This window comes from Mixophyes fleayi, chromosome 5 (assembly GCF_038048845.1).
Source record: "Mixophyes fleayi isolate aMixFle1 chromosome 5, aMixFle1.hap1, whole genome shotgun sequence".
Lineage (NCBI taxonomy): Eukaryota > Metazoa > Chordata > Amphibia > Anura > Limnodynastidae > Mixophyes > Mixophyes fleayi.
Window position 1 is genome coordinate 252,017,133 of NC_134406.1, and position 26,865 is coordinate 252,043,997.

The window sequence follows — 26,865 nt, forward strand, 5'->3', positions numbered from 1 at the left end:
CGGCGACGCAAAAAAGATTAGGTATGTGGTCATATATTCAGGGGCGTGGCTAGCCAAACGGCAGTGCAAAAATTTTGGGAGGTGCGGTCATGCATTTGGGGGCGTGGCAAACGTGCCATTGGGGCGTGGCTAACATAAAAACCACTAGGCTCTCAATTCGCCGGAGCGTCACATATGTTTAAGCACTCCTGACTTTCAGGACATCTACCACCACAGGGTAGTATACAAACAATGCAGTGTGTACACAAACAGTTCAGTCTTGGCCTACACCTTACATTGGACACAACATTCACCAAAAATTGGTATTGTCCCTACTAGAATCACAACATTTCACACACTGTGCTGCTCTCTCCTACCTGTTCTTCTCACTTTCTCCACCTGTGGCTGCTGCTTTCTTTAGTTGTGGCTTGTCCGGATCCAGAAATGTTGAAGGACCTATTTTGAAAAAAAAATGGCTACATTTAGAAAATTACAGCCAGCCCCAGCGTTAAATCAATAGCACCCACGATTAATAATTAGGCCTTCCTCCAGCTCCAATATTACAATAATGTGCCCCTTCATCATCGCCATGCCTTATGATCACACTGTGCCCTCCATGCTGTTTTTGCCCCCTTCATCTGGCTCCCCTTCATCAGACTATACTATGCTGCTCCCCCCCTTTTTCAATCCCACTGTGCCATGCCTCCCCCCCCCTTTGTAACCCCACTGTGTCATGCTGCCCACCATTTTTTAACCCCACTGTGCCATGCTGACCCCTGTTTATTAACCCCACTGTGCCATACTGCCCCGTTTTTTAACCCATCTGTGCCCCTCTCATTTTTTCACCCCCTCTGTCATGCTGCTTTCCCATTTTTTAACCCCTCTGTGCTCCCCCCTCAATTTTTAACCCCTCTGACATGCTGCTTTCCCATTTTTTAACCCATCTGTGCCCCTCTCATTTTTTAACCCCTCTGACATGCTGCTTTCCCGTTTTTTAACCCCTCTGTGCTCCCCCCTCAATTTTTAACCCCTCTGACATGCTGCTTTCCCATTTTTTAACCCCTCTGTGCCCCCACTCATTTTTTAACCCCTCTGACATGCTGCTTTCCCATTTTTTAACCCCTCTGTGCTCCCCCTCATTTTTTAACCCCTCTGACATGCTGCTTCCCCGTTTTTAACCCCTTTGACATGCTGCTTTCCCGTTTTTTAACCCCTCTGTGCTCCCCCTAATTTTTTAACCCCTCTGACATGCTGCTTCCCCGTTTTTAACTCCTCTGACATGCTGCTTCCCCGTTTTTTAACCCCTCTGTGCCCCCCCTTATTTTTTAACCCCTCTGTCATGCTGCCCCCCCGTTTTTTAACCCCTTTGTGCCCCCTCATTTTTTAACCCCTCTGTCATGCTGCCCCCCCGTTTTTTAACCCCTTTGTGCTCCCCCTCATTTTTTAACCCCTCTGTCATGCTGCCCCCCCCGTTTTTTAACCCCTCTGTGCCCCCCTCGTTTTCCTCCCTTCACTTACCTTTTCTCCTCTCTTGGTCTTCTCTGCTGCTCTGTGCTCCATTGCTCCAGACTGACTGAATGCTGGGCATGACATGATGACATCACACCCAGCATTCAGACAGTCTGAATAGAGCACAGAGCAGCAGAGAGGAGGGATGCCGGCTCCGCGATCAGGTGAGTATGGTTTTTTTTTTTTTTAAACTAGCCTGCTCCCCCCACCAACGACCGAGCCCCCCCCCCACCCGCCAAAAAAAAAAAAAAAAAAGGAAAGGAAAAAAAACGTTTTGAAAAAAAAAATTAAAAAATTTAAAAAAATCAGCAGCGCAAGGGCCCGGGCCGGGCCCCCTGACATGCCGGGCCCGGGTAATTAGTACCCGCTCCCCCCCCCTCTCGGCGGCCCTGCAGGTAGGTAGCGGGGAAGTCAGTGGTCTGCGTACAGCAAGTTGTACCACTGTTATGGTGAGAAGACTTGTCCAGGTGCAGGTAGGTAGCGGGGAAGTCAGTGGTCTGCGTACAGCAAGTTGTACCACTGCTAGTAAGTGAGGAGTAGTTCAGGTGCGGATGAGTGGAGGCATGCAAAGAGTCAATAACGGTATGAAGACACTGAGAGCACAGAGGAACTTGATCCAAACAGATATGCAGCGTTTACAGCTAAAAGTCTATAACGGTATGTATACCGCTGCTGAGTAGAGAGGCTTGCACAAAGCGGATATGCGGAATAATAACTGATAGTCACTCACAAGTTTGCAGATCACTGCTGAGTAGAGAAGCTTGTTCCAAACAGATATGCAGCATACCAACAAATAGTCTATAGCGGGTATGGATACCGCTGCTGAGTAGAAAGGCTTGTCCTAAGCGGATATGCAAGGTAACAGTTGATAGTCAATAACAAGTAAGCATACCGCTGATGAGTAGAGATGCTTGTCCACGAGAATATGCAGGCACAGCAGGGACGCTAAACGGCTGTAGCGGGTATGGGAACCACAGGTGAGCAGGGCAGGTAATCAGAAGCCAGCTGAGGACACGAGCAGGATACAGGAGTCTGTAGCGGGTATGAGAACCGCTGATGAGCAGAGCAGGTAATCCAGAAGCCAGCTGAGGACACGAGTAGGATACAGGAATCAGTAGCGGGTATGGAAACCACCGATGAGTAGCACAGGTAATCAGCTGGAAGCTGAAGACACTATCAGGACACAGGAGATACCTTCAGAGACTCACAGGGAATGAGACTCAAGATCAGGCAATGAGGTAATGAGCACAGGTGCCTTAAATAGGGAGAGGTGCCTGATCCACCAATGAGATTAAAAGCAAAGGTCATAAGTTCTTGGATGCTGCGCATGCGCAGTGCATCAAGATGGCGGACGGCCGCGGCTCAGGACAGACGCCGGCAGGAAGGCTAGGGAACCACGCACCAGCGCAGAGGCACTCACGGTCCGGTGAGTGACACTCCAATATTAAAGTAGCCATTGGCGGTTGGCATTTTATGCAGGTTGGGTATGTTCTGTCAACAATGGGAATGTCAGCAATTATCCTGCCGACACTTCCATTCTGGTGACAGCTTCAAAATGTTGATAGTGTGATTGTCGTCAACCACAATGTTGACACAAAAAGAGCAATTTCCGGCGGGTCCGGCGGCTATATAGCTGTCGGTGGTGTGTTACGGGTAAAATGAGGAGAGACAATGGGCAGAGAAGACATGAAAGATGAAACAGATGAAATCTTAAGACAGTTAGCCGCTGGCAACCAGACTGTCCTCCACCACTTACATTAACCAAACCTCCTTCTTGTTCTTTATCTTTTTTTGCTTCATGAGTGGAGACCACGTTTAAAGTGTCATCCATATAGTTAACAAGTACCCAATGATGTAACCCTTACTGTAACCTACAAGGCAGCACGGTGGCTCAGTGGTTAGCACTTCTACCTCACAGCTCAGGGGTCATGAGTTCAATTCCCGACCATGGCCTTATCTGTGTGCACTTTGTATATTCCCCCTGTGTTTGCGTGGGTTTCCTCTGGGTGCTCCGGTTTCCTCCCACACATACTAGTAGGTTAATTGGCTGCTATCAAATTTACCCTAGTCAGTATGTGTGTGTGTGTGTGTCTGTGTGTGATGGGAATTTAGACTGTAAGCCCCAATGGGGCTGGGACTGATATGAGTGAGTTCTCTGTACAGCGTTGTGGAATTAGTGGTGCTATATAAATAAATGGTAATTATTATTATTATTATTAATAATAATAATAATAATAATAATATAAGGACATTACAAGTCCTTGACTGTTAAAGTCCCTTAGAAGTTCCAAATGCCTTAATACAGGTCACCAAAATCTCAGCTGATCCGAGCTGAATTCTAATATATGGAATAATTTAACCCTACAGTAAACTATAAGGATATTCTAAATATAATTGTGTGGGGTGGGACATATCCTATTTCCTGTGCAGGGGCTTCGTCCACACAGACACACCTGGACACACCTGGACACACCTGGATAAAAGCTAGATGCTCTCTCTCTCTCTTTCCACACGGATGTTTGAAGAGATCAGTAATTTTGCACCAACCACATGGCAGACAAGGGATAAACCTTACGGCTGAGTACGGTATTGCTGAGATAATGAGTACATGATACTGATATTGTGATTGATAGATTGAAATGTGATAATGTACATGTAGAGAATGATATGATGGTGATTGATAGATGTAATCTGAGATTAAAATGCTGAGATAATACTGTGGAAGATGAGAATTGTACACATACACAAGCTGATACCAGTCGTATAAGAAACACAGGAAGGGATCAGTAATGGAAGTTATTGTACTTACACACAGATGTTATATCATCTATGTTGATATTTGTAATGTGTGTAAGACAATGTTAATGAAGATATATGTTGCAAAATTGTTGTATAATTAAAATATATTAATCTATACACCTATACCTGAACTGTGATTGCAGGTTTTCCATAGTATATGCTGTCTCGTAAAGTAATTATTCAACAAAGAGTGCTTTGAGAGTTGTATGTATGCTATATGTTTAAATTCTCTGCAGATGATCTTTATCAAGGCCTATACACAAAGACAATACGGGGTGGTTACATTCTGGCGACTGTGAATCTGACGATGGTCAGAGTGTCGATACTAAAAGGGTGCCTGTCGACAGCTTTAGCGTTTCACAGTGGTTAAAATGTCGGCATTGGGACAGGTAGTATAGTCGATAGTCTCATAGTCAACATTTAAAGGACAATGCTGGTGGACTCAGCGGCAATACAGCCATCGGCACAATACAGTTCAAAAATAAAAAGAGCTAAAAAAAAAAAAAAAAAGGCCCCTCTCCCTAATCTGTCCATCTGGAGCAATGTGATGACCCTCCTCATCCACCAAACCTTATTATTCACCGAGCACTTTTCACCCGTGAAGATCACTAAAGTAAATACAATTATACAGCAGTTGAGAAACATCATAATTAACAATAAAAATAACATAACAAATATCTAAATATACAAAAGGGGCAATTCAGTGCATAAGTATAGTAACAAAAAGAGCATTAATGAATAAAAGATGAATAACAAAATACTACAAATGAAGGCCACCTATATCCATAAACATAATAATACAAAAATACAAACAAAATGAGACCCGCACCAAATCAAAAAGAACTAAAATACAGTGAAAGCAAAACCAAAGCCTAATACTTATAAAATAACATAAGCTACCACAATGAATGCTACAATGTTAATAATGAATAGTGGTGGTGAATTAACACACCAGGGCCAACAACACAAATGAACACAATGACACAAATATTAAACAAATATAACAAAGTAAATGATATAGAAAATGTAACTATAGTACTAAATAAGCATACAAAATGCAGACAATGTGATAATAAAGACACTCAAAGTGCAATGAAATAATCTATAAAATGAATGATTCCCTCACCTGCTCGCACTAATAGGATATTTAAATGGATGCATCAATCAATGAATATGTTAATAACCATAATAATATAATTGACCTGCACAAAGGCGTAAATAGCAAGATAACAAAATCATAGATAGAGCTATATATATATATATATATATATATATATATATATATATATATATATGTACACACTTGGAAGAGATGAATATATTACAAAATGCTGAACAATCAAATGAAACAACGATTGATACTTTGGAATGACTATCATTCATCATTTAAGTATACACGCTAATGCAATACTGGCCCTAATGGTCATTTATCGTGTAAATGACCCAATAGTCAGCTGAAAAACCTGTAGTGTGTGCCTAGCCTTAGATAAAACTGGATCAATTGCAATGACATGCCAGTGCTTTACAATTTCTGCCTTAATCCTCACTGAGATAGTATTAAATTAACTTAAATGTAAGCTTTTTGGCTCATGAAACTTAACAGAGTCCAACTGTAGTAATTGTTCTCATGAGAGTTTTATTTTTTCAATAGAAGAATAAAGCTCATCGAGATGATACCTCTTTCTAGAAATCATTGACCCATCGTCTCTAATTCTGGACTCAACAATGTTCGGTCTCAGATAATTCGTACAATCCTCATCAGCTGAGAGAATGTAGGGCCAAGTTTAAAAATCCAATAGTATTTCTATCAGTTGATTCTCTGAACTGCCTTATACAACATAACATCAAGAAAATTAATAGGTGTCACTTAAATGTTATGTAATGTGAATATTGCAAGGGATGGCATTGAGGTCATCAACAAAAGCAAAAGGCGATGAAAGGTCACCCCCCCCCCCAAATTCAAACAAAGCCATCTATGAAAAGTACATAGAAAAACAACAGAAAGATGTTGATTACGTAAGATGTACATTATCTCATAAAAATGCATAAAATAGGAGCATAGGCTGGAGCCATATTAGAGCCCATTGCAGTCCCCTTTTGCAGTGAATTAAAACTAAGTTCAAATAGAAAATAATTTTTAGACAATATTGCATCAAATAGCAATTAAAAACTCAGTAGATCATCCTTAATAAAGAGTATTGTTACAAACAACTGCAGCTCAATGTCATCCCTATGTGCAATGTTTGTAAACAGACTAACTACATCAAATGTAACCATCAAAATATGAATGTTGACAATACTGTTAAGTGTATTTAAAAAACATCAAGTTCACCCAATGAAATTGGAGCCCATTCCTTTGCCATCGCCCAAAGGACAACCACTCCACAGACTCAGAGGCCTTGGCAGCATCCACGGACAGGTGATAATGGACATACTTAGCATAAGTGCAGTCTGGTCTGGGTGGATAATTTAGTATAACTTTATTGAGGCGGAGACCCAAATCCTTAGTCAATGCCATTACATCCAGGGATAATAAAGACTTAAGCCTATAAGAGTTTGGTTACGATAAGTCTTTAACAGGCTTGGTGAGAATAGTTATACGCACATCCAACATGGATGGGATAAGTGACTCCTCGTCATTCGGCAGATTGAAAGCTTAATTATGTTGACTTTATATAAGTTAAGATTCCCTCTTTGCACATTACTCACCAATATTCAAAGGTTACATACATGTTTAATTGGTTTTGAAACCGAATGTCGCAACCAAACTTGCATTAAACGCATTGAATAGACCAAGAAGTTTTCAGAAAACTGTGCTGCAATACCAATGCAATGCACCCGGAGGAAAGTAAATAAAGTGAGTGGGTATGAGGCCTAATGGGGCCGAACAAGGGAAATGTCTGATAATTGTGATTATTTTATCTTGTTGGAGACGATGAGCTTTGTGTGAAATCTGTTATTAACAAAATGATTTGCACTAGTCATTGACTCTGATCCTGAAGAAGTGCCCAGGCTATTGCAGTCACTTACTGATATAAATCAAAAATATTTCTGTTCTTTCTTTGGCTTTGGCTGAGCATGGCAACGCTAACAGAAAGGAATAATAATATGTACTGGTAGGTGTAAGACAATATGATATAAGTGTTCTCATATTTTGGGCTTGTGGTTATTGAGAAATGTGATTAAGCTTATTTGTTCTTGGCAGGAATTGAAAATTATTGTGAAATTACTTTTACCATCTCAAGTGATTTGGTTTCATCATCATCATTTATTTATATAGCGCCACCAATTCTGCAGCGCTGTACAGAGAACTCATTCACATCAGTCCCTGCCCCATTGGAGCTTACAGTCTAAATTCCCTAACATACATAGTTTGATGTGTATAATATTTATTCATCCAAAAAAAAGTTTAGTAAAAATAAAATGTATATAAACTTTGCTTCTCCTGCAAGTATCAAAGAAAAGCTCTTACTGTGTGTTCGGTCTTCTGTTTGCTGAAGCAAAAAATATTAATGATTTTTTTCCCTGTCAAAACACCAACCTCCTTCCTTTCTTTCCCTGGGTGAAATTCGCTTGAGACAATGATTCAGTATCCCAGGAAACCGCTGTCACATGATAATATCTTTATGGACATTACTGAAATATGCCAACCTGTTCTGCTCAGGAAAAGCATTGTACAGTGTCTGTGTGTCATTTTTATAACAAGAAATGGAAAAGGGCAGTCGACTCAAAATAGATCAGGGGTTTTATTACCATTTCTTATATTTCTTCTTTTCCATTTAAGTCTAGTGCATTTATATTCTGATACATTTAATAATTTATGTTACAAAATGCCTTTGTTCTTGTAACATTCCAGTTTTAAACTGCTGCCGTCTCTATGAGACAGATTAATGAACATTGTAAATTGTAGCAGAAGACAGTGGAATCAAAGAGCGTACCGACCATCGCCATGGAAACTAGCGCGCAGTGTTGTTTAGTCTCTAGTGATCAACCTTTATTCTTTAGTATACTAATAAATTAGTATAACTTTCCATGCAATGCCACCTACGCCCTGGCACGCCAATACCTCATTGTTTTTATAATAGTCATGCAAACTGTACAGCATATTTGATTTATTTTGTATTATTTGTTTTACACATGCAAAAAAAAAAGCAAATGCGGAGGCCCATTACTTATCAGTAAACAAGTCCTGGGCAATTGTGGAGATCATTAGTGTCAAGCCAGCCGAAGTACTAACAGGAAAAAGCCTCATGCAAGTACATTGTTGGATTATAGAATCAGCGACAAGGATTTGTTGCTGTCATTATGTGTGTTATACAACGTGTGTCAACATTTGAATTTTTTAAATTGTGACTGTGTGTGCGCACACTTCCAAAAAGGGGGAGTGGTCATTCCATGCTGGGGGTGTGGCCATATCATGTGCTGGGGGTGTGGCCATACCATGTGCTGAGTTCTTTTGAAGCCCCTAGGCCACTCTTGACACGCCTCCACTAAACACACCCCTGTATTTCCACACACCAGTGGTAGGGGCACACAGTGTGCAAAGTACACCTGCCAACAGTTGGGATAAAAGTCCTGATTTTTGATGTGGCGGGATAGTTCCCTAAAATTGGGGCTGCCCTGCCTATATTGGGACATTTGGGAGGTATTATTGCTAGAAAGGGCTGGCAAGAGGATCAGAAGGACATGTGCCCTCTGGGCTACCATTATTAATATTTTTTATAATTAATGGTCATCATTGACAGCAGGTTGGTGCTGCAATTAACAGTACATATACATATACTTTATATAACACTTATGTAGTTATCATGATTTACAAAGGCTCACTGGCCCACGCCAGTAGTCCCACAGTAGATTTCCTCACAAGACTTCTGAATTCAACATAGGGACAGTCATTATTATTATTATTAATACAACATGCCTAACAAATCATTATGAGCAGGGCTGTTTTAACAGCATTATAGGCCCTTGGGCAAAGCAGTGCACTGGGCCCTACCTACACAACCACTCACAGGAATAAAAATGTAAATTCTGAATAAAATTAAGCTTATATTTATTGTTACCGCCAACAAAATCAGTGTTTAAACATTAAAAAAACATGCTGTACAGCTGAGACTAATCTACATAAATGTTTGAACAATATAACATGAGCCTTGAAGTTGAAAAGCAAGAAATTTAACATAAAAATGGTACTCAGTTGGTAAATCATACAGGCGGTGATGGCTCAGTACAAATTACTGTGAATGAATTATTTATTATCAATCAAGTGTTCAACACAAACACTTGCGAAATTTCTTTGCAGAGAATTGCTTCAAAAAATTATATGTGCTGATTTGGTCTTGCTTATGTAGATTTAGTACATGTGCGTTCTTTTCGTCAAGGTCAAGTATGAATTTGCAACAGCAAGATCACATGTACAGATAACAGCTGATACTGAGGTGATTAGTCCACCTAAACGTTTTAATAAAGAGGGTTCGAAGGTTCTGAACAAAACTCCCAGAATAATATAATGAAATGTTGGCAAGCCTATGGGGCCCATATGCTAGTGGGGCCCCTGGACAACTACCCAGCGTGCCCATGCGTTAAAACAGATCATGAGTTACCTTTATAAGTCTTTCTGTAATAACCTTAACTATTAAAGGATATCTCCATTCTAAACTAAAAAATCAGTTTTGGGTGAAATACTTTAAATACAACCCAGTCCTAAAAGACTACTTAACTGATGTTCCGGCTCTTCAGGAGGTCCTCCAAATCCTCGGGGGACGGTCACTGCCGCGCGGTTGGCACGAGTGACAAGAATGTGGCAGACATCACTGGACTCTCCTCTAGTATGATCTTAGGCAAGTAATCTTTTGGGGCTGGGGCTTATGAAATTTAGTTTTGGGTGCAATTATCCTTTTAATGCATTCAAGGACCACATACTAATTAATACTTACCACCCAGGCCAAATATTGCCAGCTTTTCCCTGGCTTATTATTTTGCAGATAGATTAAGGGACAATAAATCTAATCTTTACCAAGTTTAAAGCACTGTACTGACTGATTGAATAAACAGCAGTATTTGGTCATAATCAGGTAGTAATATCAGTAGCAATTGGCCATGTTGGGCTTAACATAGACATAGAAACATTATCACAATTGTTTTATTATGGCATGTATATGAATAAGAAAATGGTATTCAATATCTAAACATTATACCCCTGCGTGTTATCATATTCTTCCCTAGAACTATTTATGTCACCTGCCAGGCTGCTGCTTACACTGGATCGGTCCTCACTATTTAATAGAAGGTACCAGCACAGTTGTGAAAGCCATTGTCCCATCATTGCTCTTTGCCTCAATCTGTGATTCGAAATCTGGTAACGCATTGTCCGATTACATCGCTCAGTCCGAGCGCTGGACAACGGGATCCATTTCCAATGTACAACACACATGAGCAGATTTGGAACTGAGGCCAGATAACCATGTCCCATGGGTGCCTATTCATGGACTTGTAGATGACTGTACACACAGGCCACAAAGCGGTAACAGAGGGTTTGCAGATACCGCGAACAGTATAACTCTGTGTGAGAGACTCTGACCATTGTATTTTTGATATTATCTGTATGCTGCTATTGCAAGACACCCCGAGATCTCACAGCAGAATGGAAAACGAGACATTCATCAGCTACAAAGGCAGATAAAGGAGAACCTAACATGACTCTCAGGTTTCGGGTTGGGAGTTCCACCAGTCAAACATGGTGCTTACCTCGGCATGGCCATAGCTCTGAAGCAAGCAATAGCGTAATCATGTCAAGATCTTTCTCTTTAACTTCCTCATATATGTTTTTTTATTATTATTTTGTCTTTTTCTGGGCATTTGTAAAGTTAAAGACAACCTATAGTTATGACCCGTATCACCAAGATTTTCTCTCTGTAAAACCACAACCCATTTACCACTACAAGTTTGCTCAGTGCCAAACCTAGTTATTTGACCTTATGTTCAGCCTTCAACATTCTATCACAGCTTCTGCAGATTTAATATTGCATTTTATATATCTGTATTTTCAACGGTTCGATAGCCTTTAGGTCCTCTGGTCATCTAATATTGATCAAAAAAGTATGAGAGTTTATCCGACAGTGTCTGGATTTAGTTTAAAATTTGAAATCAACATCAAAACTATTCCTTAAAGTGCACCTACGTTCAGGACTGCCAAGAGGGAGTTTGGGCCCTGGTGCAGTAACTTGCAGTAACTGTGGGGCACCTAACACAGCCGTGGAGAGACAGAGGGTGGTGGGTGTGTCAGTATGAGGCAATAGGGAAGGAAAACAACATTTGTAGAAGAAGAAAATTAGAGTTAAAGAGCAGCATATAAAAGAACAGCCACGTTGATAAGTCAAATCTGCGATACGTAGATTGTAGACAGACCAAGAAGCTGAGAGATCATGAAAGAGACACAGGATAAAGATATATGAGCTTCATAAACTCACAACCAGCTAAGTGTTGCATATATAAAACAGTCACAGTTAGCACAAACCACAAGAAAGACAGATACATGAGAGTAGAAATTCATAAAGATTTATTAAGATCCAGTTTCTGTAACACCAGATTGATACGTACATGTGTATTATTGATATATCTAGTGTGGAATGAAATAACCTACCACTCTCAATTAATCAGTAGATATCGAACTGTCCGGTAACAAATTTTCTAGACACGGTCCTGATTAATTTGTAAGAGACTCCAAAATAGTAAAGTGAAACACTGATTACTCTGCCACCCCAGACACTGTACAAGAGACTAATATTGATACTGAAACCATTCAGTGGAGATATTCACCTTTTCAAAGATTATATTGATACATTCCAAGAACAGTGACAATTTTAAACTGAACTGAACTGAGAACCTGGTGAATGGTAAGGATTTGTAGCATTAATGAAAGGAGCCCATATTCATTTAATAGAGTTTAATTTGGAAACCATGTACTATTTCCTACCACACAATGAACCGTGTAGCAGACTGGAATCTTACAGGAACAATGGTTATATGTTTAACCTCATCAAAGTGCATCAATGCTCAATGTGTCAAATGTGTATATTTTAATTGTGTAAGAACATTTATCCACTGATCTAAATGAAATGAATGTATTGTTGTATCGGAGGTAATAAGGTAAATTTATGCATGATCCTCAAATGATAATAATTAAGAATTAGTTAGTCTTTACGAGTTAGTTATATAATAATACATAGAAACAGGATTCTGTAGCCATTCATGATTAATAGTAGGTAAATAAATGTATTATTAATTAGCGTAGGAAATAATCCATCTTCAGTACTCAGCGGGAGCCATTGAGGTCAGCAATGACGTACTATAAAATCATCAAGGTAACTGATCTATAATTAGAGGTTAATTAACATTAGAGGTTAATTAATGAAATTAAGGAATTGACGCAAATAAACTAGCATATAAATCTATTATAGTATTTCTGAGAATATACTCGTTTTGTGGTGTTGAGTTGAGGTTTAATTGGAACTGGAGAATTACGTTTGTGAATAGAAATCTGAACTGATCAATTAGCAAGATAAAAATAAACAATTATTTCATCCAACTGCATCTTTCACCTAGCCCTAATACATTGTGCATTGTTTGGGGGAACCCTTGCCTCTCCACTTTGGTGAGTTGAATAGAGAACCTACCACACTGGTATTTTGTGTTACAAAATACTCCTGCTAGCAGTTGGCGCTACTGGGCGAAGAGACGCAGAGTCTAACACGCACATGTTGTTCATCAGAGACCCCCGCAGGGAAGTTGGGGCTTTGCTGCGTGGGAAGCACAGGTCACGGCCCTCAGAGCCAGGTCATGAACAGAGCGTGGTGAGAAAGCCTGGTCAGTAACAGGAGATCCAAATGAAGCAGTAACGTGAAGTATAAGGATGGTCAAGGTAGCAGAGGTCAATGCCGGGAATCAACGGAACCAGAATCGCTGAACAGAAGAATGGTCGGGAACAATCCAATTGGCAGTGAGGAATCAAATGAAAGTACAAGGGTGCTAGTGCTACAGGAACTAGGAACAAACCCAAGCAGGAGGTGATCCGAATCTCTGACACTGAATCAGTCAGCCTCTAAATAGGTTATAGAATTAAATCATTTCTGTCGGTCACTGACTGCAGATGTTTTGTTTTTTTTAAAGTTGCGTCCTGTTGCCTGGCAACGGACAGCGCAGCGCTGGCAGTACAGGTGTCCATTGTCCTCTCTACCTCCTCCTATCTCCTCATCCTCATTGTAATGTTTCCATTGTTCTAGTTGTGTCTTCTTCTGTACTTACTTCCTCTATAGTATCTTGCATTGATTATTACTAATTTTATCGTTTCTCTCGCCCCTTACTTATCTGTACTTTTCCTGTTTTATTGTTGATTGTACAGTGCTACGGATTCTGTGCCGCCATATAAATAAAGATGGGGATGATGACGATGATTCTCTGAATCATGATGCAGGAATTAATCCAAACATTGTAATAATAAATTAGAGAGGTTTATCCTGGGTGCCGTTATTATATTTGACAGCAAGTTCAAACCAGGATAATATTTGGCATAAGATTGCAGTGACAATAAGGATATATTTGAAATTAAAGCCTAATTACTGAATACAATGACAGTTACTGCAATGTTCTGTGTGCTGCTACCTCACCCAACAGCTGTGGTATCTAAATAATGAAATAAAAGACTTTTCTACCTAAAACGGCAATGTGGGGACCCCTAAGGTTTAGTGTTTAAACATTTAACCTGACATTGCCCCTCTAGAGGGGGGTGTGGCCAGCCACATGAGTGTGTGACTAGAGGGGGCATGGTCAGCCCCCCGAGGACATAACTAGTGTCATATTGTAGCATACAAAAAGTGCAGAGTCTGGGTCCCAGTCCCTAGATCAATACAAAACAGAACAGTCACCCAAAATCAGGACTGTCCCACCAGAATCAGAACAATTGGGAGCTATCCTGCTCTCTCCTACCTGTTCGTTCAGCTTTCACTTCCTAGTGGCTTAGGCTCAGTAGTTGCTTGTCTCGATCCTGGAATGTTGGGCTCCTGTTTGGGAAAAAAGGATAGGTACAAGAAATATGAAAAGACGAGCCATGAGTGAACACTCTAGTGCAACACACAGACATGCTTATACATTTCTCATATACACGGACACACACAAATATAGATTATTATAACATTGTCAGGAAAAGCTCTGGGATGAGATAAAGAAATTCTACGTAAGAGAAAGAAAACAATGGAACTATATGAACAGTGAGCTCTGCAAGCAGACTTCATAAAACCATTAAAGAAACTAAAGTCCTAAAATCAAAATTTGTTCATACGTTAATCATTTGATTTTTACATTAGACCACTTCCAAGGGAAAAAATAGAGACCCCTTTCTTTAGACTTAATACAACTATAAGTATTGTATTTAGGAGAAATGGAAAGATGAACATAATGAAAGGAGTGATCCTAACTGGGTAATATGATGGACTTTGTAGTGACATTTTTACACCTCACACTATGCATATTTCCAGCCAGACCTGCAAATAATCAAATAGACACATATGTACAAAGAGAAAGTATCTGCATGTCTGCACTATCACAGAAAAAATAAATCATAAAAAGTAATAAGCAGCGTTTTGTTCTAAAGTATAACTTAACACTAATCCTTGAAAAAAAAATTACTGTTAATACAAATTTACTGACACAACATTTTTATGTGTAAAAACAAAAAGCTTAAAGTAGACAATCCCTTCTGCATACAATCAAGGTTGTGGTGCATAGTGCAGGAGTTACAGACTATCCCCTTAATTTCCAAGGATTTTAAAGATTTCTACCTGGTAATTTATTGTCCCTGCAAATATCCCTGTTTTTTTAATTAACTAAGTCTGCGGTATGATCCCTCTTTTTCTATATACTGATTGCACGGACACATGCTAATACATTTCTTACGAACACTGACACACACTAATACATTTCCCATGCACACTGACAGACATTCCCTCTCTCATACACACAGACACATAAACTCCCATAAACTTACCTTTTCCTGCAGTGCTGCCTCCAGCTTTCTCAATGGCAGTATGGGTAGGGGTACGTGTCTATGCTCTGATTGGCTGACACAGTCACTCAGCCAATCAGAGCACAGCAGAGACAGTGAAGAGTTCTTCTGCATTACTGAGCAGCACAGGCTGCTCCTACACATCTTCTTCTGTGGGAGCGCTGGTGATCGCATTCCAGCCACGCCCCCTAGCAAAAGGGGGTGGGGCATTGGAGCCCACTGGGGACCCCACTTGGCCAGTCCAATGCTGCTCCCAACCCATCACTTGCAGGAGCTTCACAGATAGGAAGCTGTTGGCTGGTTCTCCCCCATGTCAATGGCCGCCACTTAATGTGGGAGAAGCCACAAGGAAAATTAAATCTCTGATTGGGAATCTTTGCTTTGACAAATATAGAATTACTAATTTCCTCATCAGTTTTTCATAGTACCTATCTAGCATTATTAGATATGAAAAAAAAAACCACACTGAATTTAAGCACTATTAAGCACATGTATTTTCTAGCAGTGAGCAGGTGAACTAGACCTCAGACTCAAATCCCCCAAATCCCCAACATTCTTAAAAACCACCATAGAGAAACATGATAACACAACATACATAAAACACACTCATGCACAATGGAACTGAAAACCAGATTATGCCTTTCGGTTACCCTCATTTGAAAAAACAATTTGAATACCTAATTTTTTAATGTTTCTGCTCGGGTAATGCCATCCTAAAATGGCATCACCAGAGTCTTGTGGACAGTTTTACTATGTCCTAGACAATGTATAGTATACCGCAGGCATGTGAAATACAGTGTAAACTATGTACTTGTGTAAAGAGTCACTAATTACACTACATTACAAATAAATGTAATCCACTAAACTATCATTTTCCTGCAACAATCAATCAAAGGACACAGAAAGTAGGAGATGGTTTTAGCGAAGTTGTTGTTGAATTATTGTAAAAATAACAATATTTTAGGTTAAAAAAAATTACTTTTATTTGCAACAAGTCAATGGACGAGTATGGAGTCTCCTTTCAAACACATGGACTTATTTCATACTTACCTACTTTCTTCAGCTACCTTCCGGGAGCCAGCCAGTGGAGGTGGGCGTGAGGGGGCGGGGCGGCCAAAATCGCGTCGGGAATCGCGGCGTTTGGGATCTAATTTTGCCCACTTCACTAGGAAGTGGGGCACTTCCTAGTGAAGTGGGCAGAATTCGGGAGATTGCCACACTCGCCCGGGAGTCCGGGAGACTCTCGCAAATGCGGGAGTCTCCCGGACATTCCGGGAGAGTTGCCAAGTATGACTTATTTAAGTAACAAATTTGGCAATTATTTTTCTTAACCATCCCATACATAATAATTCCATACATACTTTTTATTCCTATGTAGATGACATCTTCATCATATAGACTGGACGTATAAAGGACTAACATAATGATAGGAGTTATTAATACATTACACCCCTTCATCAAGCAGTTCTCTTTACGTAATGATAGTATCATGTTTTCGGATATGCTTGTTAAGGAAATAATTTGATATTATCTACTAATATATATAACAAATCCACTGTCAAAAATGTTTACGTTAGGGCAGATAGTTTTCACCCTCAACTGTTAATTAACTCAGAGAATAAAGCATGTTTGAATGATCCTGAGATGGCGATAACAGAACAGGTATTGTAGCACTACAAGTACCACCATACTGCTTGTTAAATTCACACATGGAAGCCTTCCCTGGTGAAAGCTATCAAATCTTACTGCCATCAGCGATATCACCTGTGATAGCAGTGTGTTCGCTGGCGGTAACCCTTTGGTGTATAGGATAAACGATAAAACTCCGCTATTATGTAGATAAATTGCACTTTGACTAACTGTCCCATTAGTGCATGTAAAAATTTTAATGAGGAATCGTTGAACGGTAATGTCTAAAAAGCCCATTTATTTAATCTATTTGTACTCAGCAGTCTTCACACCAAACATTTCAGAAGTTAAATGCATATTGAACAAGGCGTATGCTGTTAAGCCTGTAGCTCACTCAGTAATTTTCAGATATATTTGGCATATATTTCCATTGCAACTATTAGGAGCTGATTAATAAATTACAGTTATTCATTGCGTTAAACTGCGTGTTGGCCTTCAGTCTGTTTTTATTCTGCTTGGGGAAGCACGGCATCTCTGCTGTGCGGGAGTTCTTCATTGCTGATCCAGAGAACGAGAGGTCTCCCTTCACACTAAAGGTAACTTTAGTCTCAAGACACTTACATGTGAGCCCACACACACACAACACCTTCTCTGGCATCACACAAATTTGCGTCACAAGCAGGATAATATGGCAAAATTTAAGCAAGTGAGCAGTCTAAGAAAAAATATCGGAAGAAGAATTAACAGCACCAAAGACTACAAGTTTCAGCAGTGGAGAGCCAACCAAGACTACAGTAACAATTATGATGATGCCTTACTATTTAGGAACGCCTTGGCTTCCAAGTTATTCTAGTGATATGCATGGACTTCAAGGGAAAGATGCAATCTATATTTTGTTTGTATCAATTATCAGAGCAGCAAAAGGATGAAGTTCTGATTGGACAACTACGAGGTCCAGCTTTAAGGGAAGTGAATTCTTGGTCTATGCTGGAACAGAATACAAATTTTTGATAGACTAGTTACTTCTTTTGTTACTATATTTCAATTAAAAATGCACAACAGCAACATCAAGGGGACTCATTAAGGTATTATGCCCTTAGCCTGCAAGAAGCCCTTAGGGCCATACAGAATACAGACCCTGACAAAACCCTTGTAGACCAGTTTATTGAAGGGCACATGGAGAACCTGTTAAGACCTGACTTTGAGTATTGAGCTTACAGACCTGGATAGTTCCTTTTCAGACCTTAAAAAATTAGCAATCAAGGTCTAGATGGAAGCCTTTCACAGGGGGTGCATTTTCCTCGAATACAAGGATATAATAAGAACGGACACATTCTAATGTCCAAACCCAATGGACTAACCTGCACTTCCATGCCTGGGGAAGTTGTAGCCCAGTGTGTGCAGGCCCAGTTTGTCAGACTTGATTAAGGATTTAAGAGGCCAAACTGCTGAAATATCTGGAGAATTGCTGAGCTTGAGAAAGCAACAACACTATGAAGAAGAAATTTGGAGAAGAGGGAGAAGACCTCAAAATGACTTCTAGTGGAATTTCTTTAGAGACGCTGGAAGGAGCCCCACAGACCAGTTCGACCCACAGGGTCAACCCATATGCCTACAATGTAACCAGAGTGTACGTATTGAAAGTTTTTGTCAACAGTCAGTGGCTTTAAACCCAGAGACCCCGAGGCCATGGACCAACCCTTGGGAAGATCAGTAGAAGTAGGTCCATTTCCAGTAGAATGGTAGTCTAGATATGTAGGTTTATGTCTAGTACTTGAGAATCAAATCAATGGAATAATTATGCCAGCTTACTAGACACAGGCTCTCAGGTCACCACAATTCAATTGGCCTACTTCAAGCAACATTGGGAAGAAGAATTACTTCCACTCCCTGTGACTTACCTTCATCTTTTGCCCAGTGATGGACTCAGTATTTCCTGTCAAGGCTACTGGGAGGCCAACATGCAGATAGAGAGACCACTTTACTGCAGCTGGAATTTGTTGTCACTAATGTCCAGAAAAGGGTTGTACCTCCGGTAATCATTGGAATGAACATTCTTCAAAATTGTCCAGAAGAGTTAATACAAGCCTCAAGAGTGAACCCAAAACAATGGTGTGTCCAGATCCACATGGAAAGGTTTTGAGCACTGTCAAATAGTTTAATGTGCGTAATGGATGGATATTGATTTATAAACAGGAATGATACCAAGGAGGGCCTGTTTGTACACCAGACTGCCATTAAGAAGAACCCACGGAAGTATCTTTGCAGTGTGGGAGATGGAGATACTATAGAGTTTGATGTAACAGAAGGAAAGAAGGGAGCAGAAGGAGCAGAAGCAGCTAATATAACCGGTCTTGGTGGTGCTCCAGTCCTAGGCAGTAAATATGCAGCAGGTCGCAATCATTATAGACACTATCCATATTGTCCTCCACGAAACTATCAGCAAAACTACCAAGACAGTGGAGCCGGTGGAGAGAAGGCAGAAGAAATTTAAAGTGCACCAGAGGGAGAGGCTTCCAATCTGCAAAACCCTTACTGGAGTTGTTGCCATCAACCATATGACTTAAAGTAGGGGTCAGGAAACTTTTTTACCTTTTACCCCAAAATATATTTAGATACGCCAACAATACCCCCTTGATTTGAAAGGAAGGAAATCATATATTAATTATTGGAATTCAAAATTTTATTGAATATATTCAAAATTTCTTTGAAAACTTCAACTTCAAAACTTCAGGTTTTGGAGAAATGATGTTGCTTCATTTTTAATACGAGAGCATCAATATTGGGGCATTTTGATGTCAGAGCAATTTGGATACAGTCTTCAGCGTCCAATCGATTTCTCTGCTTTGTTTTTATGTTTGTAAGAGTGGAAATCCTTGTTCGCAAAGGTAGGTTGTTGCAAAAAGCAGCAACTTTTTGACTGCCTCCTCATGTGCAATTTTGAATGCCTTTTATCTGTTGACATCCAAAAATATGACAGATCTGCTTTGTTTTCAAATGCAATACGTGCTTCATTATTGCATCGTAGGTCAAGAAGTGCCTCTGCCAACCCTTCTGGTACAACAGCAATTTCACATTTAAAGGGGTCTACAATCCAACTGACAGCATGTGAATCGGCAGCATTACCCCCAGGAATTTCATTTTTACCCCATTTGGGGTAATTTACCCCTGTTCCCTGACCACTGACTTAAAGAGACCATATGGGCACAGACCACAGTATACCAATATACCAGTACAGCGTGAAATGGTGGAGAGAAAATAGTCAGTCAAGGTGCAGGAGAACAAGGTAGACCAGTGCGACAGAACAAAGCGAACCACCTCATCAGAGGCAACTCAGAGAAGATGGAAATGGGGAAGACAAATAGAATCAGGGAAATGGAACCCATAGTCAACAGTGCCCTCAATGCCGCTACCACAAGAACTTTAACAATAACATAGAGAATTGAAGATGGTAGCAACCAAATTTTAGTCCATCAGGCTCAATTAAAGAAATATGTTACCCACTCTAAAGAGCGTTCGACCACAAATGGAGGGGAATGTTCTTCCAAGCAGTACCCTGTTGACCTCCTGCTTTTTATGTTCTGGCGCTCTATGTTAAAGACCTTCTTGGTTATTAATCAAGACTCTCAAGGACAACAGTTTGCAGTGCTTTCAGTTGGACATAGTGAGACTTGTATTGAAAGTGCAATAATGCCATTGGAAAACCTCAGGAAATCAGTGAGGACCACTTGGGGAAGATTGCTCCTCAGGTACAGGCAATAAGATAAAACTTGTGTAAATTGGGAGATATGTAACACCCATGTTCTATACCCTTTCACCAATGAGTCTTCATATTTTGTTAATAGTGTAGAACAAAGCACTGAAAAAATAGTGATTGGCATATATGTGTGTCCCAGGTTCCTGTATTATTCTTTTTTTAAAAAAGCAGGGGCATTTTAGCGTGTTGGATCAACACCATTCCAATATGTTCTGCCGGTCAGTTCAAGTTATCTGGCCTCCCAGCCAGGTATCAGCCTGGCTAGCTACTGCCAAACTTACATAAAAGGGTTTGACAATCTGCTGTCTGTATCTCACTAATGGGGAGAAAAGCAGAGAAGCTTATAATGAGCCGACTTTTCAAGGAGGTGAATACAACACCCCCCACGAGTTGAGAAGTGGTTTATGTTAGAGTCGAACGGACTAGAATTTTATTTTTTATTGTTTTCTTTATTTTTGCTTGCTCGTTTGATGCCTAATAAAACTAGCTGCCGGCTATTACTGATATTGTTATTACTTTTCTATGCACAAGGAATGAGTAGTGAAAAGTATACATAATTAATGAGTACATCCATACCATTCTTCCAGGTGACGCAGGAGAGTTAGTAAGAGACCAGTCATGCTCATTGATGCTGTAAGCTACAGGCTGCTGGTTCATATTTTATATCATATTTGCGGCTCAGTCAGACACGCTGGTCAAGAGAGATTTGTTTGGCCCATCTGTATTCAGCTATATGTAATTTCATAAGCATCTGTAAGTTTTATATCACACCTCTGTTGAAAATGAACTTTCATATTGTATTGTAACTGTATTCCCATTTAAGTAAAATCAGAACTCTGGTGCCACCTACTGGTAATAAATATATATCTGACTTACATTTAGGGAAAGGACTTTACCCATCTGGTTCGTTGTGCACAAATAAGTTTCACTGATAGTTAACAGATTTATGTGTTGTGGGTACAAGACAGAGACACAGGAGGAATCCTGGCTCCCAGCTTATTATTGAAAACCTTGAAAAGTTTCCAAAAATACAACAAATATATTCTGCAATGTCTACGCTGATTTATAATCAATTCCATTATACATACTTGCCAACTCTCCCGGAATGCCCGGGAGACTCCCGAATTCCGGGTAGGTCTCCCGGACTCCTGGGAGAGCTGACAATTCTGCCGCATCTGCCCACTTCCTAGTGAAGTAGGAAGATTTGAAGCCTCCATGATGCGATTCTCCGGGAATCGCATCACTTTGGCTCGCCAGTCATAGCCCAAGCCATCTCTTAAAAAGGGAAGGTGTCATGTGCAAGCTAATGTTTAGGCATAAATCTGCAAATATATGTTTGTGTATTACTTCCTAGAAATAGTGAGACATGGTTCTCTTAGGAGCTGTTAGATCAAGGGGTTTTGTGTATGTTAAACCACCCAGGGGGGCTGGTAGATAAGGGTAGCACCTTATACCATTTATGGCAGGATGGCAAATGTGAATGCCTTTGAGGAGATCTCTTGCAAGACAATGAAATCTCACACATGTTTGGGAGGCCCCAGACAGGCCGACTGCAGAGACTGGGTTGTATGTTAATGACAGATTTAAGCTGAATAAGGGCACAGGAAAAGATCATATCATTTTCTCCCATATCATACATACCAGAGGCATGTGTGGTATGCAGATGAAGGGAAACTTAGGACCTGTTGTGTGAAGGTAAAATCATGTTCGTAAACCATACTGTTGAAAAGTTAGGACGGTGTAAAGAAAACTTGACTTAGAGGTATTCAAACAGCAAAGTCATAAGACCCTAATTTGCATTCTCCCCTCCTGTTGGTTCTGACCTCACAGGGAAGGGGGCTGGGGGGCCCTGTAGCTTGACTTTAAAACTGTATTGAAAATGTAACCCTGGGTTCTTCTTCTGAGGGAGTTTAATTGAAGAGGTTCCATTTTTTCCTGCTCCTCCCGGCACCACAAACTTGATTCTAAGTGAGGTATCAATTCTGTGTTTTATCCTTTTTATTTTATAAGAAACAATTGCACTCTATTTGTATGTCATTTTATTATCTTTTTATCTTAAGCATTGTGGATGTATTTTCCATATTAAATTACACTTAATAAGTTCTAGTCTCTGTGTTCTTATGAATTCACGCGACAGTTTGGTCCAGACGCTACCTAATTGAAACTGTGCAAACCTTGTGGTTTAAGTGAACTCTGATTAAAGTAAATTGTGTTGGATTAATGCTAGGGAGAACCGAAGGCTTCCTAAATAAGAGTGTCAGCTCTTATCCGAAACAACCTTGGTGGTGGTAATTAGTATCGCAAAGCTAGTGTGTGGCATAGATAGGGAAGGATTTAATCATTTTAGACAGACCAGGTGGTTGTCTTTGTGGTTGACCCTATGTCACATATGCGTCAAGCAGCCCCCATGCTAAAATGACACGTTTGTGTCATTACGTCACAGGGGCGGGGCCAAAATGACGCGATATGCGGAGCCCCACCTCCTCACGCCCACCTCTACACTGAGACTCCCGGAGGCCGATCGTTAAAGGTTGGCAACTATGCCCTTTTACCTGGCCTATTATCTCCTTGTAATCTAGTGATTGATCCTAGCAGCTCCAGCACACATTATAGGAGGCGGGCCAGTCATTTTGAAGTCAGTTTGATCTTATAGCACATATTGTAAATCAAGGCTTGAACATTTGAACAAGATAAGAGTGCTCTAAATGTTCTGTATCGTGCACTGACGGTCTCCTCACTCATTCCGATTGTGGAAATATACTATTCTGTGCAAAGCTAAATAAGGGCATTAATTGAGGGCATTAAAATCACTCTGCGCATGCCAAGAACTAGGAGAAACGATCGTGAACACAGCACCAACCACTCCGTCTTCAAACACAAAGGACAATTACTATAGCCTATGATTTCGGAGAGTGAAGGCGGAAAGGGGCATTTTGTCGTAGTCAATTTACAGTAGACGTGTGCCAAACTCAAGCGAACACACAGTCACGTCCGAATCCAGCTCTAAGCGTCTGAAAGTTACTTGTTTTTCTGCCGTATCACTTGCTCCAGCTACAGGGCTAGTCTAAGTCCTGATCAGTAGTGGTGACAGTCTCGTATCCATGCTATAACATGTGTTTGCAACCACAAGCAACTGTAAAAATGTATTTTATGTTCAGTAGACATTAACAACACCCTAATAAATGTATTTCATGGGGAAAAAAATAAATAGCTGTTTTATCATGAATGCCTACATTACAAACAGGTGACATTAATTCAAGACTTTGTGTTCTATGCATTCTCTTGCGAATATATAATCCCCATAAGTATTGGACGTATCCTGCAGCATCTGGTGCAGTAGAGCAGAGCAGACCTACACCCGATATCAACAGAACGCACATCTTGAGATAAGTGCCTTGATGGACTCTGGGGCGCGCAAAGAATAAATACGTGCGTTTAATAGTAAACGCAGGTTGTGCTCAGTATGTGGCCTTGATGAATCGGGACCATTGTGTTACAATAGCATGATAAAAGTGTAGTACCGTACACAACAGTTATGCAGAGTGTATGTATTATATGTATATAATATGATGTCTTGCTATATGCTACTGTTATATTCTATAATTGTATGTAATACTAACATTTCACAATCAGTATTACGTGTTACAGGCTTTGCTCTCAATTCATTGATACTGAAGTGACATTATTGGAGAGGCACACTAACAGCGGCTATAAAAAATATTCACTTCTTTGGACTTTTTTACATTTTATTTTCTAATATCATGAAATCAAAATGGATTTATTCCAGTGATCAGTTGTCTTTTATGTCATATAATAAAATGATTAGAGTCCACCTGTGCAAAATTAAAGCGTTTCAACTGATTTAAAAATAACCACATCTTTCTGTGAGCGGCCTCACAGTTGGTTAGTGCATTTCCAAGCGACAGCTTCATCATGAAGATCAGTGAACACCCAAAGCAAATCTGAGGAAAGGTTACTGAAAAGTACCAATCATGGGAAGGATATAAGATTGTAAATACTTTTAATATCCCCCCAAAGCCATCATATAGAGATAGACAGAATATGGCACAACTGTGAATTTGTCAAGAACAACCTGTCCTCCAAAACTAATCATTCCAGGGCATCAATTGTGTGGGCTCTTTTAAAATCTAGGTTTTATGGAGGATGGCACAAAAAATATCCACTGTTGAAGAAAACCATGATGGAATCACACCTAGAATTTGCCAGAATGTTGGCGACCTAAGCACAAGTAGAGGAAGATCCTACGGTCCGATGAGACCAAGATTGAAGTTCCTCAAAGCTCGACATGATGCTTAGGGCCAGCCTAACACTGAGCATTGTCTGAAGAACACAATCCCTGCCATGTGTGCGCTTAATGCTATGGATGCTTCTTTGCTTCAGGGATTCGAGAACTTGTCAGAATAAGAGTCAGAATGGACAGGGCTGTCTTCCCCATTGGGCACGCTAGGCAACTGCACAGGAGTCCCTCGGGCAAGGGGACCCCATAGCCAGGGCTCTGAAGTAATAAAGAAAAAAACTTACCTTTTTGCAGTCACGCGTTGGCCATGTGGCTTCTTTCCTGTTCTCCTCCTCCGTGCTGTGCTTGCACTGAATGTCGGGCATGACGTCATCACGCCCGACATTTTTAGTGAGGAGCACAGCACGGAGGAGCCATGATGCGACGGACAAGCAAGCGAGTAAGAAAGAAAACAGAAAAGGACAAGAAAAGAAGACGATAGAAAGGTAAGTGAAGGAGACAAATAGAAGAATAATGGAGGGCAAAGGCACAGTATCTAATACGGGGCGGGGGGGAGAGACCAGAGGCGCATGATGAAGGGGACAAATAGAAGAATAATGGAGTGTACAGTGTGTGAAATAGGGGCAGATCAGAAGCAGGATGAATGGGACAATCAGGAGCATAATGAAGAGCAGTGTGTTGAACACTTTAATAATAAATTATTCTTAGATTATAATAATTTTGTTTGTGTTAAACTTTATTAAAAATAAATAATTCAGTTTATAATTATTATGTTTATTAAAAAAAAATGATGTGGATTAATCTCCGTAGTTCAGCATGTTTTTTTTAATGTTTAAATCTTGACTTTTTTTTTTGCAGGTAACAATAAGTATAAACTTAATTTTATTGATAATTTACTTATAATTTTTATTCCTGAGTGGTCTTGTAGGCAGGGGCCCTGGGTATGGATGGAGCTAGAAGTAGACACATTTTTGGAGGAAAACCTGTTGCAGTGTGAAAGTGAACTAGGACTTGGAAAAAGATTTAGCTTCCAGCAGGACAATAACTCAAACAAAGCACACAAAACAAGTAATAGGAGAGTGGCTTCAATGCAATAAAGTCCATGTATTCGAGTTGTTCAGTCAAAGACCAGACCTTCGTCCCATTGTGAACCTAAGGAATGATCAATGCTGGTCATTAAGTTTCCGTATCCAACCTGATAGCGCTAGTGCAATTTTGCACAGAAGAACACATGACAATTACGGTGCCAGATAAATGAAGCCAGTAGGTATCTATAATATAAATGCTTAGTGGCGTGTGTTAGTCTGTCTGTGTGTGTGGAAAAAATAAAACCAAGCTGCTGCGCCACCTGCTGGGCGGAGTTATACACTGACCTACTAAATTCTTAGTGTGTGTGGAAAAAAAAATTCAGAAAGGGCTGAAATTTGGTATACTAAGATGTTTTTAATTTGTTAATTTAATTTGTTAATTGTTAAAAGTGTTTATAAAGATTTAAAAAAAATATATATATATTTCTTGAAGGAGAAGTGACAGTTGGGAGTGGTTGCCGGGGGTGACAGTGGGGAGTGGTTGGTGGTTGCCGGGGGTGACAGAGTGAGAGGAGTGTGATACTCAGGACCGCTGAGAGAGATCCCTGTGTCTGGATAGACATCTGGATAGATGTGGCGATGAAAATGAAGGATGAGGTGATGGAGAAGAATGATGAGGTGGTGACATGTGGACAAACCACGTTAAAAAAGGGCGCTTACGTCGGGAAGTAACGCTCTTCCCCTGAGGAGGCCTGGGCTATGGCCCAAATGCATGACAAGAACCTTTTTAACACCTTAAGTAGCTTGATTTGACTAGAATGCATGAGTATCATGCACGGGTTAACTT

At 40.3% G+C, this 26,865-nt stretch overlaps 1 pseudogene; it reads left to right on the top strand.

The window, feature by feature from the left end:
• Positions 1 to 19,084: 19,084 nt before the first annotated feature.
• On the top strand, positions 19,085 to 20,421 carry LOC142159536 (Y-box-binding protein 1-like; annotated as a pseudogene).
• The last annotated feature ends 6,444 nt before the right edge of the window (positions 20,422 to 26,865 follow it).